At 62.1% G+C, this 8,960-nt stretch overlaps 1 pseudogene; it reads left to right on the top strand.

Moving 5' to 3' along the window:
* Positions 1-4,841: 4,841 nt before the first annotated feature.
* Positions 4,842-4,953, top strand: LOC126191710 (U2 spliceosomal RNA; annotated as a pseudogene).
* The last annotated feature ends 4,007 nt before the right edge of the window (positions 4,954-8,960 follow it).

Below are 8,960 nucleotides of genomic sequence, written 5' to 3'. Positions count from 1 at the left end.
CCCCCTCTTCCGCTTCTTCCTCTCGTTCTGATCCCTTCCCCCCACTCCCCCAGCCTGTCACTGCAGCTCCGGCTCGGGTGGTGGCCCGTCGGGCCACTGCCCACGCCCAGCTTTCCCCGTCGCCATCGCCATCTCCGCCGCCACCACCACCACCACCGCCATCTTCGTCGCCGTCACCATCACTGCCACCTTCGCCTGTACCGTCACAGTCATCTCCGGCGCCGACTGTTGCGTCCGTGCCGGGACCTGCCCCTTCCCACCACCTCCCCATCTTTCCCGTCCCTCTTATCACCACCCGCCCATCTGCAGCTGTCAAACGCCCTAGTGGCGCCCCCACTTCCTCTGCTCCTAAAAAGGCTCCACCCCGCCCCCCATCCCCACCCCAACATGCCATGGACGTCTCCCCACCTGGCCCCGCTCCCTCCTCCTCCTCCTCCTCCTCCCCACCCGGTCTCTACAAATATCTCCTGTCCCGTCCCGATCCTTCCTTCCTCGAGGCCCGGAATCTCTCCCTCCTCCTCCGCCGCCATTTCCCTGGCGCCCCCATATCTCTCCTTACTCCCAGACGGGACTCTGTTCTTATCTCCTCCCCCAGCCCGACCCTCCATACTGACATCCTCTCCCGCCTCCCCATCACCCGTTTTGGTCCTAACGCCTCCCTCACCCCTGCTCCCTCTCCTTCTCCTACCCGCCAACCCCAACCCCCGCGTCGCCCGCCGACCCTCACCGCCGTGATCACTCGGCTTAGTCCGTCGATCACGGAGGAGGAGGTGTTGGCGGAGCTGAAGGCCCATCCCACCCTGGAGGTGCGGGCAGTCCGCCGCATTTTTAACGCGACCGGCCCCACCCGCCTTATGCGGGTGTTCTCTGAGGACGCCCCCTCCATTGACCGCCTCCTGAAGGAGGGTGCCCTCCTCTTCAATCAGCGGTACAAGGTCGACCCCTCCCGTTCCCCCCCTCAATCCCTGCGCTGCCAGAGATGTCTGCGCTATAATGCACATACAACAGCCGAGTGCCGCGAGGCCCCCACCTGCCCGCATTGTCGCCAAGCGCACTTTCTCCGGCAGTGCCCCAACCTCCAATCCCCTCCCTCCTGTAATACTTGCAGCCTCCCCCACCCTACCTACTCCCAAAAGTGTAAAGCCCGGCCCCCTCCCACCTCCCCTGAACTCACCGTACCTGTCCGTCCCCTGGACGCCCCCACCCCTCCTGGCAATTCCCTTCGTCCCCCCCCCACTGCTGAGGACATCATCAGGTTCCTCACTATTGTCCTCCAAAACGTCCATCCCTTCCAGCGCCCCCACACCCTCCAACAGATCTCCCTCGCCGCCCGTTCCATATTCCACCTTAAAATGTACGCCACCTATTCCAATAACCAGGCCCATTTCACCTTCTCCCGCCTTGACACCCTCGTCTAAATCCTATCATGGCGCGACAGCATCGTATCCTTTTCAACAATATCCGCTCCCTTCCCGCCAACAAGAACCTCTTCCTGCACACCCTTGCTACCCACCGTGTGGATGCCTTCCTCCTCAATGAAACCTTTCTCCAACCCCACCACTCCATTCACACCTCCCCCTATCTCCTCCACCGATCCGATAATCCCCTCCCAGTGGCGCGTGGCGGCGTTGCTATTGGCCACCACCGCCAGATCCCCGTTCGGCTCCAACCTCTCCTTCCCGACCCCACCGAACACCTGATCCTTAGTCTCTTCTTCCCCGGCCTTACCGTTACCTGTGCCACCATCTATGTCCGCCCTAACGCCCCTCTTCCTTTCGACTTCCTCTCCCACATCGACCGTACCTTCTCCTCCTACGTGATCGCCGCCGACCTCAACATCCATAGTCGCTCCGCTGCCCAGTTACGGCGGTGGCATCGGTTCCTCTCCTCCCTTCAAGGCGACCTCATCCCCATCCCCCAGCACACCCGCCCCGAATCCAATTCCACTCCCGATGTTATTCTTTCCTCCCCCAACCTCCTTGGTCGCATTACGGTGGATGTCCTGGAGCCTATTGGTAGTGACCATCTCCCTGTCCTCCTCACCGTTTCAGACGGTCGTCGCCCCCGCCCCGACCCTCGTAATGACCCTCCCCCCAAGTACATCCATGACTATTCCCGTGCCGACTGGAATGCCTACCGGGATACCCTCTCCACTCAGGTCGACCGCCACCCTCTCGCCTACCGCCGTCCCGATGATGTCTCCCATGCCGCCTCCTTTCTCCAGCAGACCTTGTCTGAGGCCGTGGAGGCCCACGTCCCTACTGTTGCCATCCACCCCCACCGTCCTACCTTGCCACCGCAGGCCGTCCTCCTCCTCCGTGAATCCCGTCGTCTCTACCGTGCCTTCCTCCGCACGCGTGACCCGGACACCCTACGACGCCACCGGCAACTACAGCGACACATTCGAAATTTGCTCGCGGCTAAGAAACGCCGGGACTGGCGACAGACATGCACCCGTTTAAATGCTACCCTTCCTATAAACTCGTCCAAGTTCTGGACCGCCTTCCGTCGCCTTACCGGAACAAAGCCCTCCCCCTACTATCCTCTTCTCCACGATGACCACCCATTCCCTGACGCCCTTAGTAAGGCCAACCACTTTGCCTCCTACCTGTCCGATGTGTTTTCCGTCCCTGATGATCCCCGGTTCGATTACTCCCTCTTCCCCGATATCCGCGATCGAACTGACACCTCTGTCCCTCCCCTCGCTCCTGGTTTCCAGTACTTGGACAACATTCCACACACGGAACTTAATGCCCCCATCACTACACAGGATCTCATTACTACACTCCGCACCAAACGCAACACCGCTCCTGGTCACGATCGTGTCACCTACCGTCACCTTCGTGAAGCTCCTGTCTCTTTCCTCTCCACCCTGGCCAGGCTCTACAATGTAGTCCTGTCCACTGGTTACTACCCCGACCTGTGGAAAACCTCTCGTATCCTCATGTTCCTCAAACCTGGCAAACCGCCGTCCGCCGTCTCCTCCTACCGTCCCATCAGCCTTACCTCGGTCTTCAGCAAGGTCCTGGAATCCATCCTCACCCGCCGCATCCACCAGCATCTCCGCCAGCACCGCCTCCTCCCCGTTACCCAGTGTGGCTTTCGGCCGTCCTTCTCTTCCGACGATCTTCTCCTTCACCTCACTCATCTCCTTTCCGAACAGCTCAATTCCCGTCGCTCCGCAATCTTCCTCTCTCTTGACCTCGAACGCGCATATGACCGCGTATGGCATTCCGGTCTCCTCTTCAAGCTCCAAACCTTCGCCCTTCCCATTAACTACGTTCGTCTGATCGGTTCCTTTCTCTCCCGCCGTCCTTCCCATGTCACCATCCATAACACCGATTCCTACACCTTTTTCCCCTCCGCCGGTGTGCCCCAAGGCTCCGTCCTCTCCCCCCTTCTGTACTTGTTGTACACGGCGGACATGCCGCCGCCGCCACCCCCCGTCCACCTTCTCCAGTTTGCCGATGACACCGCCTTCCTTGCCCTTGCCCCCACCCTGCAACGCTCCCAACACCTTCTCCAATCCCATCTTGACCGGTTCACCGCTTGGTGCAACCAGTGGTTGCTCAAGGTCAATCCTTCCAAAACCCAGGCGATCATTGTAGGCAAAACCACTCCTTCCTTCCGCCTCCTTGATTTCTATCTCACCGTTTATGGCCGTCCCATCGCTCTCACCCCCACCCTTAAGTACCTTGGCGTCACCCTCGACCGTCGTCTCTCCTGGACTCCCCATCTCCAGACAATCCAAGCCAAGGCACGTTCCCGACTCCGTCTCCTCAAGCTCCTTTCCGGCCGTACGTGGGGTCTGGACCCCTCCACCATCCTCCACACCTATAAGTCCCTCATCCGCCCTATCCTCTGTTACGCCCATCCAGCCTGGATCTCCGCCCCCCCTTCCTTTTATAAATCCCTCCAAATCCTTGAACGCCATGCTCTCCGCCTTGCCTATCGCATCCGTCTCCCCTCCCCCACGCGGATCCTGTATGACCTTATCCCCTTCCCCCACCTCCTCCTCTTCCTCGAAAGGATACGAATCCTCTACACCTCCCGTAAACTTGATCCTCCTCACCCGCTCGTCTCCCCGATCCTCTCCCACCCCCGCCCGCTGCCGCGCCTATACTCCCATGTCCCACCCGGTCTCCATCTCTCCACCCTCCTTACCCTCTCCCGAGGTGGCTTCCGCCAGCTCCCTCTCCCTGATGATGTCCTCCTCCCCTCCATCTACCCCTCCTATCAACTTTGATCCCCCCCCCCTCCTCCTGTGTCCTATCCTTTAGGCACCCTCCCTCCCTCCTATCCCCTCCCTTCTCTTTCCTTTCCCCCCTCCCTCCTCCCCTCTCCCCCGGGCTTCCCCACCCCCTTCCTCCCTCCCCCTCTCTCCTTTGCCCATGGCATCCCTGCTCTCCCCTCTCGCTCTCCCTCTCCACTTCCTCCTCCTCCTCTCTTGGCAGGTCCCCGGACTCGCACACGCTTAGTGAACATTCGCGCGCCGGAGATCATCGCCTTCTGTGTCTCGTGTGTGTGCCGCCGTTTAGTGTTTTTGGTGTCCGCCGTCCCACTACTACGTTCACTTGTGCCGTCGGATTCGTCAGTGTTGTGTGCGCCGTGCCAATGTGTTATCAGTGTTGTTATCGTCACGTGTGAACGACTCCGTGTTTTTTGTGTCTATGTGTCATCTTTCTTTTGCCCGTCACTTTGTTTCATTGTCTTTCTCCGTTTTTCTACTTTTGTAAACCGCTGTGGCTGAAGAGCGGCGTAGTGTGCCGCTGCCAGCCTACTTGCTTTGTACAAGTATTAAAATAACAATAAAGTAAAAAAAAAAAAAAAGGATTTTCCTTATCGCTTCTCGGCCTTTTGGCTAAGATCAAAGTGTAGTATCTGTTCTTATCAGCTTAATACAAGCTAATATGGGCTGATTTCTGCACCGGGAAGCGGTCGCGCTTATTCTCTTGTTTCAGGTCCGCGACCTGAACAATGGAGCTCGTGGTGACGCTGCCGGCGGACGTCTTTCGCTGCCGGATCTGTTTCGTCACCAAGGCTGCTGGCAGGCCAACTTTTGGCGAATACAAGGACCACTCGGCCCTTCTTCGCCACTACAGGAGGCTGCACGACCCGGAAACGGTCCCCGTTTTCGAGTGCGCGTTTTGCGGCCGACGCGACCCGCAACTGAAGAAGCTGCGGACGCATCAGCGGTCCTGCAATGCAGAGTCCGCCACCCCCGGCGCTGCCAGTCGGGGGAGTGTGAGTATGGGACACGATGCCGTGTCTGACTCTCTGGGGCACCCAGAGAGGTCGGCCGGCGGGAGGTCACAGGCGAGGGCCCCCGAAGCTAGTAGGACAGGCCCTTCGTCCTTAGTTAGTGCTGGGCGAAAGCCACAGGCGAAAGCGGCTCGGGAAGCTAGTACCATAGGCCGCCTAGCCTTAGATAATAGAGAGGGGCTATGGCCACAGCCCAGTCCGGTCCCCGAAGCTAGTAGGACAGACCGGCTGGACTTAGGTTTAACATACGCGGCGGTCCTGACCCGCAGCAGCGTGGTGGGTTCACAGGCTGCCTTGCCCTCACCCTGTGTGAGTGTGCAGGCGTCGGTGACACCCAGGACGGCGGTGGTTGCTACCCCCGCGTCGTGCGTACTGTGTGTGCGCACGCCGAGGTGGTCTGGCATCCCCCTGCTGATACGCTCCGCGACGTCAACCGCGTCGCCACGAGTGCCGAGCGCAAGTTCGGGAGGTGAAGGCAGCACGCTGCCGACGCCTGCCGCCGAACGCGTCGCTCCGGCCAGAGGCGCAGTGTCTGGCAAAGGCCGCGGCTCGCCGCTGCCCGCGCCGGCCATTGCACCCAGTGGCGTACGCTGGCCACGTCGTGCGGCTGCCGCAGGCGCCTCCCGCCCGCCATCTGTCGGGAGCGTGGGTACCGGCCTGGGACTGCCGCCCGCATTCGCAACGCCGCCAACAGGTGGCTCTGCGATGCGGGTGGACAGTGGCAGGCAGGCTGCCTCGCTCGCCGCGACCGGTGGTGTTGTTACTCACGGCGCAGCCGCGCCGCTGTTTGACGCACCAAAGGCCGCGAGCCCGGCGGATGTACCGGACGGTGTGGTGCTTGTGCGGTCGCAGACGTATACGCGCCGCGTTTCCTCTGCCCTGCCGGCGGCCACGTCGAGTGACGCCCGTCACTCCGTCTCCGCTCAGGCAGGGAGTGTTACTAACGAAACAGTTCCTGTTACAGATGATGAGTGGCACATAGTCACCCCCCGGAGGGACAAACGCCGTGCTACAGGTCGCAGACCACCACCTCCGGACCGACGGCGCATCATACCGCCCAGTCCGCGTAACAGCGGCCCTGCGCGAGCCAACGCGTCTGGGCGGCCGGCGCGAGCTGCACCTCGTGTAGCTCGCGCCGGCGACCGGGCGCGGGCGACCGCTGGGCCATCTGTTGGCGGCGCGGCGAACAACAGCCGCGGTGCGCTGGGCCCGAGCGCCAGGCCGGCGCGAGCTACACCTCGTGTTTCTCGCGCCGGCGGCGGGGCGCGGGCGACCGCTGGGCCACCTGTTGACGGCGCGGCGAACAGCAGCCGCGGTGCGCCGAGCCCGAGCGCCAGGCCGGCGCGAGCTACACCTCGAGACGCCCGGCCGGCACGGGCTACGCCGACAACCTCTGCGACCACTGCGCCATCCAGTAGCGACCGACGGGCACCCAGTCCGCGTAACAGCGGCCCGGGGCGAGCCGGCGCGCCCGGTCGGCCGGCGCGAGCTACACCTCGTGTTTCTTGCGCCGGCGGCGGGCCGCTGGCGACCGCCGGGCCATCTGTTGGCGGCGCGGCGAACACCAGCCGCGGTGCGCCCGACCCGAGCGCCAGGCCGGCGCGAGCTACACCGGCCCCTGCTGCGACCGCTGCGCCACCTGTCAACGGCGCGGCGACTGAAAGCAGCACTGCGCGGCCCACGCCAGATGGCAGCGCGGCACCACCACCGACGCAGACGACGGAGCGGCGCGACGTGAGCGGAGGGACTGCAGCCGCGTCTCCGAGACATGGCAGCAAGAAGAGGAGACGCCGACGTCGTAACGACCGTCCCAGTCCCAACCTCCCGCCGCAAAACTCCCGTCCTCCTAACCTGACAGGCCCTCCTGTACCCTCCGAACAGGGCGCAACAGAGGCAGCTCCGCCCCCCCCTCCCCTGGCCGACGCCCGGCTAACGGAGAGGCAGCGGCGCTCGCTGGCGGCCCTGGACGGCGTCCACGACCAGCAGTGGGACGCATTCGTCGCGGTCGTCGAGGACTTCATCTCCGAGATCGCCGAGACGAAGCCACAACGCCAGGCAGCCGGAGATCGACAGGATGGGCCACCAGCAGCAGCACACCGCGGCCAGGGCCGCGCCGACGCTGCTGCCAATCCCCCTCCCCCTGCCCCTACACGCGGCCGCGGTGGGCAGCGCGGTGGACGTGGCGCACGGCGTGCGGCGGCCGCCGAGCGTCGGTACGACGCGAATGCAGCGTCTGAGATTCAGAAGCTGTACCGCGCGGACCGGCGCAAGGCGATGCAGCGCGTCCTTGGCGAGACGTCGCCGTACTGCCAAATCGATGGCAGCGTGCTCACGGAGCACTTTAAGGGGGTATACTCTAAATCTGACTTTTCTGTTACAGATTTACCAGCTGCTGTCCCGGACTTTGCCGCCACTACGCCTCCTGATGTCAGCGAGGAGGTCCTGCTGCCGATCACCCCTTCAGAGGTGCAACAGCGGCTCCAAAAGGCGAGCAACACTGCTCCTGGGGCAGACGGAGTCACCTACTCGGACTTGCGACGTGAGGATCCTGGCTGCCATGTGCTAGCTAAGATCTTCTCGCGCTGCTGGAATGAGCGGAAGACTCCGGTGCAGTGGAAAGTATCCACTACCGTCCTCATCCACAAGAAAGGGGACGTCTCGGACGTGACGAACTGGCGGCCTTTAGCATTGAGCTCCACCATCTCTAAGCTCTTTGCTGCAATCGTTGCGGACCGCACTTCTCTCTGGGCAGAGCGGTTGAACCTGCTCTCTCCAGAACAGAAGGGCTTCCGCACGTTTGAAGGCTGCTATGAGCACAACTTCATTGTGCAGACGGCAATTGATGATGCAAGGCGCAGGGGAGGCCAAGCATGCTTTGCTTGGCTTGACCTGGCGAATGCTTTCGGTTCAGTGCCTCACGCTCACCTCCTTGGAGTACTGAGCAGGATGGGACTACCAGAGCAATTGCATCAGCTAATTGCCAATATGTACGATGGTTGCTCCACCCGTGTCCGTACATCTGACGGACTAACGGAGGAGATAGAGATCCTGGCGGGGGTCAAGCAGGGCTGTCCACTGTCGCCCATCGTCTTTAACCTCGCGCTCGAGCCGGTACTTCGCGCCGCAACCTCGCTCAGAAATGAGTGTGGTATTCCGCTTTGCGGCGTCAGTGTGAGTGCACTGGCGTATGCGGACGATATCGTGCTTCTGGCGCGGGATTCAGAGGCGATGCAGACGCTCCTCAATGTTGTGGGTGAGGCGGCGACGTGGGCCGGGCTTACCTTCAAGCCGTCGAAGTGTGCCACGCTTCACATCCGCCGTCGGCAGACACTAGGCTCGGTATTCGCCCTGCAAGGGGGAGAACCAGCCGTGCTCGGTGCGGGTGACGCCTACCTCCATCTTGGCGTCCCCACCGGGTACAAAGTCGCGCAGACGCCAACGGATGCGATCGCGGCAATTCGACGCGACTTGCAGCACCTGGACGCTTCCCTGCTGGCTCCTTGGCAGAAGATCGACGCTGTGCGTGTCTTCCTCCTTCCCAGGCTTGACTTTGTCATGCGGGGCGGAGCGGTACGCAAGGGGCCGCTATCTGCACTTGACAAGGCAGTGAAAGCGGCTGTCAAATCATGGCTCTTCCTTCCACAGCGTGCGTCCACTGAACAGCTGTACCTCGCGCTGGGAGAGGGAGGATGCGGCCT

This window comes from Schistocerca nitens, chromosome 6, assembly GCF_023898315.1.
Source record: "Schistocerca nitens isolate TAMUIC-IGC-003100 chromosome 6, iqSchNite1.1, whole genome shotgun sequence".
In the NCBI taxonomy this organism is placed as follows: domain Eukaryota; kingdom Metazoa; phylum Arthropoda; class Insecta; order Orthoptera; family Acrididae; genus Schistocerca; species Schistocerca nitens.
The sequence above is the reverse complement of the archived record's forward strand: the minus strand, read 5'-3'. Positions and strand labels throughout refer to the sequence as shown.